Source organism: Mesocricetus auratus, unplaced genomic scaffold (genome assembly GCF_017639785.1).
Source record: "Mesocricetus auratus isolate SY011 unplaced genomic scaffold, BCM_Maur_2.0 Super-Scaffold_100022, whole genome shotgun sequence".
Taxonomy (NCBI): Eukaryota; Metazoa; Chordata; class Mammalia; order Rodentia; family Cricetidae; genus Mesocricetus; species Mesocricetus auratus.
The window spans coordinates 38,035,925-38,048,499 of record NW_024429203.1 but is presented as its reverse complement, the minus strand read 5'-3'; positions in this window follow the sequence as shown (position 1 = coordinate 38,048,499).

The window sequence follows — 12,575 nt, the reverse complement described above, 5'->3', positions numbered from 1 at the left end:
ACCGATTTCAGCTACTTCTCCCCTCTAACCCTGACCCCAGCAGCCTTCATGGTCCAAAATAACCTCGCCAGTCAGCAATCACAGAAGTAGTAACTCAGTTCCCTGGAGCCAGGAAGGGGAAGATGGTAAAAGTGTTACAAACACAAGCTACATAATCAGGCTTCAGTGAGTGGGATCTGAAACAAGTCAGAAAAAGAAAAGTCTTCATTTCAAGTTAGCATGTTTCAAATCAAAAGACTTAATGAAAGATAGGAGAATGTTAGGAACTGGCAATCAGCCAATGAAACGACACACACACACACACACACACACACACACACACACACACACACACACACACACGGACACGGACACGGACACGGACACCAGCAAGTGTAGGCCAGTGAAACGGGACACACACACACACACACACACACACACACACACACACACACACACACACGTACGGACACCAGCAAGTGTGGGGCAGCGACAGAGGTTGCTAATAGGCCACCAGTGGAGATAAGAGTAGCAAAGCAGTATCATTTCTGTGACTGTTAACTTAGGCAACTGATCAGACAGACCATCAAAGAGTCTTCCCTCTCTGTGGAAAGTTGTCTTTCTGATAATGCAAAGTATGCTTATTTGGTTAAATATCAGACTGCTAATGCATATGAGGTCAGTCTTGACTAACTGCCTATGGTTTGTCCCAGAAATGAATTCTTTTTTAACTAAACTATTAAGTCTTTGTTTAAAAATACAAAAATATACAGTCTCTTTTTCCAAATACATAGCATGGCTGAACTAAGCCCCAAGTTAGTCTCTTTTTAAAAAGCACTGAGTAGGCTTGTTGAGATGGCCCAGAAGGTAAAGTCGCTAAACCTGATGACCTGAATTTGATCCCAGGACCTACTTGGTAGAGAAAACTGGCTCTTTATAGTTGTCCTATGTCTCCCACATGTACACCATGGCATGCTTATGTATATAAATAAATCAGTAAGGCTGAGTGGTGGTGGCACACACATTTAATTCCAATACTTGGGAGACAGAGGCAGGCAGATCTCAGTGAGTTTGAGGCAAATCTGGTCTACAAAGTGAGTTTCAGGACAGCCAAAACTGTTACACAGAGAAACCCTGTCTCTCTATAAATAAATAAATAAATAAATAAATAGTAAAATCTTGAGTATATCATTTGAAATGTTGGTATTGTAAATAACAGATTTTAAGTTGACATGGAGTATTTCACTAAATACTAGGATAGTCTCTTAATCTATGCACCTGCCTGACCATACACAATTAATATAATACTAATAATACCATAATAATATGAATATATTAATAATACTATTAATATAATACTATTTTATTCCAAATATCCTATTGTGCTTCCCCAAATATTCATATTTGTTCAACCTGATTCTCAGTATAGAATTGAGAAGTTACCATATATAAACCCAACATTAGCTGAAAGTAATATATATGTATACATGTGCACACTCATACATGCACTGTATCAACAGATTTTCTTTGTTGCTGCCTACACAAATACATCCATCCTTCTTAGCTAGGATGTTGAAATTCATAAACACTGGTTCTGACTAGAAAGGAATAATTTAAAAATTATTATGTATATTAAATAATTCCTACATGTATTATAGTTCTAGTATGTGTTTTATTTTTACTATACTACAATTTTTTTTCTTTGAAACACTCTTGCTTTATAGTCCCAGCTATCCTCAAACTTGTCATTCTCCTGCCTCAGCCTAGTAAGTGCTAGGACTACAATGTGCAACACCATAACCAGCTGATGCTATAATTTTTACAATTTTCATATTGATGGTGTGTTTTGATAATAGTCATTCTAGGGGCTGGAGAGATAGTTCAGCGGTTAAGAGGTCCTGAGCTCAATTCCCAGCACCCACATAGTGTCTCACAACTCCAGTTCCATGGAACCTGACACCATCACACAGACATACATGCAGGCAAAACACATAAAATAAAAATAAATTGATTTAAAATAATAATAGGCATTCTATTTAAATGGCAAAGTAGAATTTCTCAGCTATATAGTTACTTATACTGAAAATTTGGTGCTTTTTTTTTTCCTTTCATCACTTATAAACTAATTGGACTGGAGAATTGCTCAATGGGTAAAGTGCTGGCTGCACTTGGTTTTAAACTTTTTTTTTTTTTGTGCCACCAACGCCCAGTGTGGTTTTAAACATTTTTAAACTGTTTTTAGCTTTATTTATTTTCTTTTTATGTGCATGAGTATTTTGCCTACATGCACGCATGTGCACCATGCGTGCCTGATGCCCTCAGAGGTCCAAAGAGACTTTGGGTCCTTTGGAACTGAATTACAATAGCTGAGTTACTATCTGTAAGCCACCTAGTAGGTTCTGAAAACTGATCCTTGGTCTTCTACAAAAACAAGTGCTCAGCTGGGCGTTGGTGGCACACGCCTTTAATCTCAGCACTCAGGAGGCACAGGCAGGCATTCTCTGTGAGTTCCAGGCCAGCCTGGTCTACTGAGCAAGTTCCAGGACAGGCTCCAAAACAATACAGAGAAACCCTGTCTGGAAAAAAAAAAAAAAACAAGTGCTCTTAACTGCAGAACCAAGTCTTCAGCCCAGTTGTCATTTTGTGTATGTGTGGGCACCAGAAATCGAACCCTGAGCCTTCCACAACCTTGGCTCTATTGGCTCTGCTATACATTCAGCCCTGTCGTTTTTTTTTCACTTTGGGGGATTTTTGTTTGTTTGGTTGGTTTTGTTTTTTGGTTTTTTTCGAGACAGGGTTTCTCTGTGGCTCTGCCTCCCAAGTGCTGAGATTAAAGGCGTGTGCCACCAACGCCTGGCTGGTTTTTGTTTTTCCAGACATGGTTTTGCTGTGTAAGCCCTGGCTGTCCTAGAACTTGATTTGTGGACTAGGCTGTCCTGGAACTCAGAGATGTGCCTGCCTCTGCCTCCAAGTGCTGAGATTAAAGACATGTGTCACCGCTACTGGCTTTTTTTTTTCTCCAAAGACAAATTCTTTTTTTTTTTTTTTTTTTTTTTTTTTTGGTTTTTCGAGACAGGGTTTCTCTGTATTGTTTTGGAAGCTGTCCTGGAACTCGCTCTGTAGACCAGGCTGGCCTCGAACTCACAGAGATCCGCCTGCCTCTGCCTCCCGAGTGCTGGGATTAAAGGTGTGCGCCACCAACGCCCGGCTCCAAAGACAAATTCTTACAACCTTGGTTGTTCTGGAACTCACTATTTAGAACTGGCTGGCTTCAAACTCAAACAGATCTGTCTGCCTCTGCCTCCCAAGTGCTGAGGTTAATTTTTTTTTTTGAGTTTTCACTTTGTAGGTCAGGCTAAACTGAAGTTCACTATGTAGTTAGTGCTGACCTGGAATTTACAGCAGTTCCCTGACCTCAGGCCCCGACTTCTGGGATTTGAGAGTGGAGCCACCATACCTATTTAATTACAAATTTATAACCTCAGGTAAATTTGAGATTCAGGGCCTCATCTGAGGAACAAAGCTAGTCTGTTGAGGTTAAGTACCATGAAGACTGAATAGCAGTGTGAGGCATACGACAGACCTGAAATAGACACCATTTCCCTCTCTGTCCTCCCATTTACCAGCTTTTTGTTGTCATTGTTGTTCTCATTTTCGAGACAGGGTTTCTCTGTGTAGCTTTGGAGCCTGCCCTGGAACTCAATCTGTAGACCAAGCTGGCCTCGAATTCACAGAGATCCTCCTGCCTCTGCTTTCCCAGTGCCGGGATAATAGGCGTGTGCCACCAACACCTGGCTACTTGCATTTTTTTTTTAAGACTAATAGCAAGTTTCAAAAACTTGCTTTTAGCCAGGAATGGTAGTGCAGGTTTCTAATCTCAGCTATCCAGGAAGCTGGAGCAGGAGTGTAAATGCAAGGTCAGCCTGTCTTAAACAGAAAGGGGCTGGGCACTGGTGGCACACACCTTTAATTCCAGCACTCAGGAGGCAGGGAAAGACTGATCTCCAAGTTCAAGGCCAGCTTCGTCTACAGAGCAAGTTCCAGAATAGCCAAAGCTACACAGAGAAACCCTGTCTCAAAAAACTAAAAATATGTTTTGGAAAAGTGAGAAGGGGTTGGGGGTGCAGTCGAGGGCAGAGCAAGCACCTGTCTAACATGCATGAGGGCCTGGGCTTGGTGTCACACAAATACAAACAAACTTCAAGTTAGATTGCCACATGCTTACAAGTGGTCTGATGAATAAGACCTGGTGGGCACTCAGGAGACAGGTGGATTTCTGTGAGTTTTAGGCCATCCAGGAATATATAGTGAGACCCTGTCTCTACAACAACAAGCCTGGTAGATACTGCAAGCCTGATGAATACAAACAAGAAACTTGCCGGGCAATGGTGGTGCACGCCTTTAATCCCAGCACTCGGGAGGCAGAGGCAGGCGGATCTCTGTGAGTTCAAGGCCGGGCTGGACCGACAGCCTCCAAAACAATACAGAGAAACCCTGTCTCATAAAAACCAAAAAAAAAAAAAAAAGAAACTTATTCAAGGATGGTAAATACCAATATATAACCTACATGGCATTCTGTGTTAAATATTTTAGACATGCATAAAATATATGTGCTATATATTTCTGTATTTTAAAGTATACATTATAAATGCTTTATACATATAGTGTTTTTCATTATTGGGTTGGGTTTTTTTTTTCCAGAAGGGGAGGTAAGATAGCACAGGCTAGCCTCCAACTTGAAAAGTCACACCATGAACTTCTGATCCTGAGGCCTCCCCTTCTGGAGGGCTGGTTTTATAACTAATATGCCACCATTCCTATTCTCATATTTTTTCCAGGTGATATAAATCCCATCTCATAATAAGAAATAAACTCAGAGAATATCAACCATGTGAACTCTGTCTCCTCACATTCTTTGTATCCGCCCTGCTCCCGAGAAAACAGTGTCGAGAAGTCCCTGTTTGAACATTATCTAATGTAATCTTGCTTTCCTTTCTGGATTTTAGATATTGTACTGATGTGATGCAGAAACCAGTCATAACAGCCATATAACTATTAAGCAGCAGAACCTGGATAGTAACTGGCTTGTTTTATACATTAGGTCATCTTTGAACCAGCTCCATGAACTGATCTGAGGTTCTGAAAAAAATCCTACAGTGCACTTCCTATTTTAAGTGGCCTTTCATATTCTTATGTATGAGAGATAAGGAATAAAACAACAGCAGACATCTAGAAGATCTATTAAAAATGGGAAGGGGGACTTTAGGAATGTGTCCAAAAAATAAGGACTAAGCAAAGATAAAGTGGTTCTACACAACATAGGACGAATTAGTCACCAAGTTCCAACATGGGACTGAATTTCCACTAAGGAAATGTTATTGGATTTGGAGAGATGGTTCAGTGACTAAAATCACTTACAGTTCTTGCAGAGGACCTGAGTTTGGTTCCCAGCATCCACATAGTGGCTCACAACCATTGGTAACTCCAGCTCCAAAGATGCTCAGTTCTGAATTCTGCAGGCAAAATAAAGGGGGAATGTACTTGAGTAAGAAGCAACTAACACATCAGTGTGTCAAAGGACATGGCAGTTGTCTTCAGTGCCCATAACAGGGGTGAATTTTTATGCTGGAAATAAATTACTCTTATATCCATGGTTTGTGTTAAATGACAAGATAAAGGCAGCTCTCTGGATCGATTTTCTTCACATACCAGCACCTAGCAGTCCATGTGGAGGACAGGCCCTTTTCCCACAGTGCAAGTTTAGACAAGATTTCTGAAACAGTTCTGAACCCAGGCTCTGCTTTCCCAGTCAGCTCACGCTCTGCTCCACACAACACTTCACTCATCTTCACCCTCAGCCTACACCTCACCTCTGTCCCTCACCTCTGCCCTTTCACCTACTTTAAAGAAGAGTAGGAGCCAACAGGAGCAACTTCCCTGACACCAAATCTACAAACCTCCCTGTGTCCACACCCATCTCAGAGCCTTCACTCCTCAGAGCTAAGGCTTACCTGCGTCTGTGGACAGGGACCTTGTACAAACAATTCTTTCATACACACAACATTGGCCTTCACTGGTTCCTGGCCAACAGCTTTGAATGTATGAACTCTCTATTTTTCGAAAGCCATAAAAGCATGTCTCCCTGTGAGTACTTCCTCCTCTTCGCAGCTGCATCCAAAGTGTCTACACTGGGCTTTGTAACTGCTTCCCTACCTCCCAGGTCTCAACCCACTTTAATCTGGCTTCTGTCACAGCTCCTCCACTAATGACCTCAAAAGATCACCAGTAGTTTTTATTTTATGAGCAGAATAAGTAGCATCAAACCATCCTTTTAAAAACTCTCTTCTTTAACTGATGCAAGACCCAGTTTTCCCTCCTCTGGTCACATCCTTAATTTCCAGTGTGTTCTTCACACCCTGTATTCTAGGGGTTTAATCCCACAGCCCTCTCTTCACTGCACACTCCCTGTGCTCTCCACTACCAAGACCAATGACAGATTTTAGTTCAGACCTATACTCCTCTTCCAAGCTTCAACCTGTATATCCATGTACCTGTTGCATATCTTCACTGAGGGATACCACAGCATCCTCACAGGCCACAGATCCCAAAATTCAACTCATCTTTCCCCATCCAACCTGTTCTTCCCCCATTCTAGCCAGAAATGTTGGAGTCATCGTTGACTTTTTCTCCCACGTACTCCACAACCATCAGCCTTCTAGTCCTGTTGATTCTACATTTAACTATGCTTTAATGCATGTATTTCTATCTCTCTTTATCTGTCTCTCTCTCTTTTATGTATGTCTGTGTATCTCTCTGTCTCTGTCTCTGTGTCTCTGTCTCTGTGTCTGTCTGTCTGTCTCTCTCTCTCTCTCTGCATTCCAAATAATCATTCTCACACCAAGTATGGTGATGAACACCTGTTATCCAAGCACTTGGAAATCTGAGGTAAAAAGGCTATTGCAAGCTTGAGCCTGGTCTACACAGTGAATCCCAGGCCAATCTGAACTACACAATGACACCCTGTCTCAAAAAATAAAAACAAAAGTCAGAAGACAACCACAGCCACTCTCCTGGCTAGACAGCTAAGTATCTTCTAATGTAGTCTTCCAGGGCTCTCAGGCTCCCCATACTCAACTCCCCTCTGTCTTCTGCCAGCATCTCCAACAGAGATCTAGATAATCTGGTTCTCCCTATTCACATTGCCTCTTCACCAGACCCTGCCTTAGACTACCCTGTCCTTATTTCCTCCAAAACACACGTTCTTGCCCCTAAAGCTTTCACACAGGACTAAGGAATTTGGTTCAGTGGTAGAGTGCTTGCCTACCTAGCACACATAAGGCCCCAAGATAGGGAGAGGGAGTACAGAGGAGAGTGAGTACCAACCTCTACAGGTCCTCCTCAGGGACATCCCAGACCAGTTTGCTTCCCTTGTTGAATCCTAGAATCAGGAATCCTCTCAGTGGGTCCAAATCACATATAATATTTGGTATTGTGCCTCCCCCACTAAGCTGTAAGAGAGAGGTCACTGCTTCCCACACTACCAGCATAAAAACACTCATTATTTGTTGAATGGATAAACAAGACTATAGAAGCTATTTATCAAAGAAAAAAAAAGAAAGAAAGAAAACCATCATCCTTCCACAGCATAGTCACAGAAATAAAAATGCTACACCAATCCACGTAACTTTTCATGCTTACATAAGACCAAGTTATGGGGGAAGGGGTCAGTGAACTTAAGTAACCTGACAGAGAATGAGGAACCCACCAAACTGGCCAATCTAGCTAGGGACAGCCTTTTAGCTGGCCTGCTGCTTTCTCGGGGGTTTTCACATTTTACCTAGTTGGAATTCGTGTTGCAAGCAGGATCTTAAAGGTAACAAGGAGTTATATCAGGCTAATAGAGTTTCATTTTCTAAGCCATGCTGTCCCACTGTTGGACTTTTGCTTAGTTCTGACTTCAGGCTTTAGGAACTCCAGTGCTATAGAAATCCTTCAACAACTTTTATTTCAATTTTTCTCCCTAAGGGGCCAGAGAGATGACTCAGGGGGGTAAAGGTGTTTGCTGTCAAATCCAGCACCTGAATTCAAATCTTGGAGACTTACATGGTGGAAGAAGAAAACAAACTTAACTCCTACAAGGCCGATCTCTGATCCCTACAAGTGCACATAAAAAATACAATCTATCCCAGCACTTGGGAGGCAGAGGCAGGCGGATCTCTGTGAGTTCGAGGCCAGCCTGGTCTACAAGAGCTAGTTCCAGGACAGCCTCCAAAGCCACAGAGAAACCCTGTCTTGAAAAACCAAAAAAAAAAAAAAAATACAATCTAGGAGGCTGGAGATATGGCTCAGCAGTTAAGGGCATTGACTGCTCTTCCAGAGGACCCTGGTTCAATCCCAGCACCCACATGACAGCTCACAGCTGTCTGTATTCCAGTTCCTGGGGACCCCGACACCCATGGCAAAACACCAATGCACATAAAATAAAAATTAATAAAAGAAAATCTATTTCAAAATGCATGTAGCCTCCCTGTAGCCTCCCTAGCTTCTAGGGGTGGTGGTGCACATCTTTAATTCAGCACTCAGGAGGCAGAGACAGATGGATCTCTGATTTTTTTTTTTTTTTTTTTGGTTTTTTGAGACAGGGTTTCTCTGTTTTGGAGGCTGTCGGTCCAACCCGGCCTCGAACTCACAGAGATCCACCTGCCTCTGCCTCCCAAGTGCTGGGATTAAAGGCGCACGCCACCAACGCCCAACTCGGATCTCTGATTTTGAAATCAGCCTGGTCTACAGAATGAGTTTCAGGAAAGTCGGGGCTTCACAGAAAAATCCTGCTTTGAAAATTCAAAAGGAAGGAAGGAAGGGAAGGAGGGAGAGAGGGAGGGAGGGCGGGAGGAAGGGAGGGAGGGGCTGGAAAGATGACTCAGTAGTTAAGAGCATTTGCTGTTCTTGCAGAGGTCTTGGGTCTGGTACCCAGCACCCACACGGCAACTCACAACTATCTGCAGCTCCAGTTCCAGAGGCTCTGATGCCTCTTCTGACCTTTATCGACATCACATGTACAACTGGTGAACATGTATGCATGTATTTGCAAGTAAAACACACAAGATGTAAAGAAGAAAAATTTTAAGGATTTAGGCTTATATGTACCAGGAGAATACAAGAGAGATCAAATGCCGGGCATTGGTGGCGCACGCCTTTAATCCCAGCACTCGGGAGGCAGAGACAGGCGGATCTCTCTGAGTTCGAGACCAGCCTGGACTACCAAGCAAGTTCCAGGACAGCCTCCAAAGCCACAGAGAAACCCTGTCTCGAAAAACCAAAGAGAGAGAGAGAGAGAGAGAGAGAGAGAGAGAGATCAATTATTACAAACAATAAAAGAAAAGAAATTTGGAGTTTCCAATGGATATCTTAGAGAAATAGAAAGCTATAGTGGGGGGTCAGTGAGATGGACACATCCTAGAAGCAGGACAGGAGACTAGGGGCTATACAGGACACAGTCACTGAGAAGTTTCTTACTACTGTAGAAAATGGCTATCAAGTTTCTCGAATCAGACATCTACACTGAACCTGACGCTTTCTTCAATGTTCTGTGGCATTCTATTAAGTCTACCACGCATGTCCAACCAGTGGACATTGTAATGTGATGAATATCATCTACAAAGTGCACAGTGGGGAACTACACAATTGAGTTACTAAAAAAAAAAAGTTGATAAAGGGAGGGGGGCTTGAAACGGCTCAGCAAGCAAATGTGCCTACTCTGCAAGCCTAATGACCTCGTGGGGAGAACGCCACAGCTGCCATGTGTGTGCCACCGACCCCCTACACATGTACCGTCACACACACACACACACACACACACACACACACACACACACACACACACACACACACAGTCATCACCAACTAATTTTAGCTGTCAACCAAAGCTCACAATGTTGTGAGTACATTCGCAGTTTCTGTACTAAGCTGTACTCAGACTTTCCTTGGTCACAAGTGGTGGCCTACGGCCAAGGACCACAACTTGAACACTCCTCAACCTTTCCTGCAATTAGACTCCATGGAGCATTTGGAAGAATAAAGGGAGAGGTGTGACAGACGCATCACAAATCAGAAAGGCCACTGCCAAAGGCACAGGAGACAGTGGACAACATGGTCTGGCCCAGGAAATCAGAAGCAGTCTTGGAAAGCCTTAGAAGACAGATCTCAGGACGACCTCTCGCCATGAAGGGAAACGGGTCTTGGGAATGGCGTGTAAGGCTGGACACAGAGGTACACTTCCGTGATCCCAGCATGCAAGGACACCGAGACAAGAGAACTGAAAGTTCAAGGCTGTCTGACCTGTGTAGCAAGACTTTGTTTCAAAACTCAGAGAGAAGGAAGAGGGAAGGAGAGGAAGGAAGGACTGACTGTAAGCATTAAAATATTTGAGGGCCGGGCGTTGGTGGCACACGCCTTTAATCCCAGCACTCGGGAGGCAGAGGCAGGCAGATCTCTGTGAGTTCGAGGCCAGCCTGGTCTACAGAGTGAGTTCCAGGACAGCCTCCAAAACAATACAGAGAAACCCAGTCTCGAAAAACAAAACAAAACAAAACAAAAAAAACAAAAAACAAAAAAAATGAGGGTTCCAGACTGAAAACTTCTTGGTCACTTCCAAGTCCAAAAATATCATGAGTGAATCTTGGTATTTGTACACATGCCTTTAATTCTTGTAATCACAACTTGGAGGCCAGCCTGGGCTACATAGTGAGTTCCAGGACAGCTTGAGCTGCAGAACAAGAGCCTATTTTTTTTAAAGGCATTGTTGACACCGAGTGAAATGAATTAAACTTGTTATCATTTGTCTCCAGGCTACTGTTTGGCAATTGGCTGTCAGGACATCAAACCCTTCTGGGTTTCCCCCTGCCTCCCTGGGTGCTCTCGGTTTCCTCTGCCACTTCCTCCTCCTCTTCCTGATCTCTCAGTGACATGTGCCTCAGTCCTCAGGCCTCCAGTGCCCACTGCTCTATCAACACGTTCATTCCCATGGTGATGTCACCCAGTGTCATCTGTTTAAGCGTTACTTTAGCCAGGTATGGGGGCTCACAACTGTAATCCCAGCACTTGGAAGGCTGAGGCAGAGGGATTGTCAGGAGTCCTAAGATAATTTAGGCAACTCAATAGTGAGCTTCAGGATAGCCAACTACACAGTGAAACCTTGTCTCAAAAAACAAAACACTTGAGAGGCAAAAGAAGACAGACCTCTGTGAGTTCCAGGCCTGTCAGAGCTACATAGTGAGACTCTTTAAAACAGACAATACCCACAAAACTACCTCCCACATGTCTCTCCCATCACTCATGTGACATCCCCACTTGGCTATCTCAAACTTACCTCAGCTTAGCATGTCCAATACTGTTGTTTCTTTTTCATTTTATTTATTTAAACGTCTATGGGATCAGTTGACAACTCAAGAGAGTGGGTTCTCTTCTTCTGCCATGTGGGTCCCTGTGATTAAACTCAGGTCATAGGACTTGGCACCCTTACCCACTGAGCCATCATCTCCCCTGCCTCCAATGCTACATTTCTGACTTTCCTCTCCAGAGCTCTACTGCTCATGGATATCTATGTCCTTTCAAGCCACAAATCATGAAGTCATCCTTAAGTACTGTAGTGCCGTCTCTCCAGTCTGACAGGCGGTTTGGTCTCTGAGCTCAGAGCACACCCAAAATCAGCCCCCTCCACCCATCTCCACTTCTAGTCAGGCTGGCCACTCCTCAGCCAAAGTGGCCCTCGGGGGATTGGGTAGGAAGTGAATCCTGCCACCAGCCACTGTGCTGTTGGTAAGCCTCCAGGACATTATCTATCGACTCAAGTCTCTGTTCCGAAGGGTTCTGGTGTGCAGAACCATCTACTTCTGAACGTTCTTGGGCCAAGAAGCTCTTTGGCATTGACATTTCCTGTGGCAAGGAAACAATTTCTACTTCATCAGCTATTCCAAAAGTCAATAGACTTGAGCACAGTGCTAATAAAATACATGCTGAGCTGGGAGTTGTAGCTCAGGAACTATAGTTCAGCAGTCTAGCACAAGGCCCTGGGTGTACAAACACACACACACACACACACACACACACACAGATGAATGACAACAATAATAAGTTTAAAAGCCTGTCACTATTCTGAGCTAAGTCTCTTAATTCCCCGCCATCAGATCAGTGAGTCTCAATTGAAGACAGTTTTACCCTCTCTACAGGGGTGATTTGGGTTGTCACAAGCAGAGGGAAAGAGTGCATTGGCAGAATCCAAGGCTGTGACTAAGTATCAGACACAGGCAACCCCCTATATTGAAGTTATCCAGCCCAAAGGCCAGTACTACAGACACTGGAGAGTATGATCTAGACTCTTTGCTTGGTTCTAGACCAAAGACCTATAAGTGACTGATCCACACTATTCTACGAGACTTTTTGAAACCATCAGCTTATTCATCACTCCTAGGCTGCAGTCGTTCCAGTAGCTTCCACTCTCCCTAAAGGATCAAATTTCTCCTTTTCACCCTGGCACTGGATCCTAAGAGACTGTGCAGGAACTCGGCATCGCTGAAGGGTTCACCTGCACCTTCCTC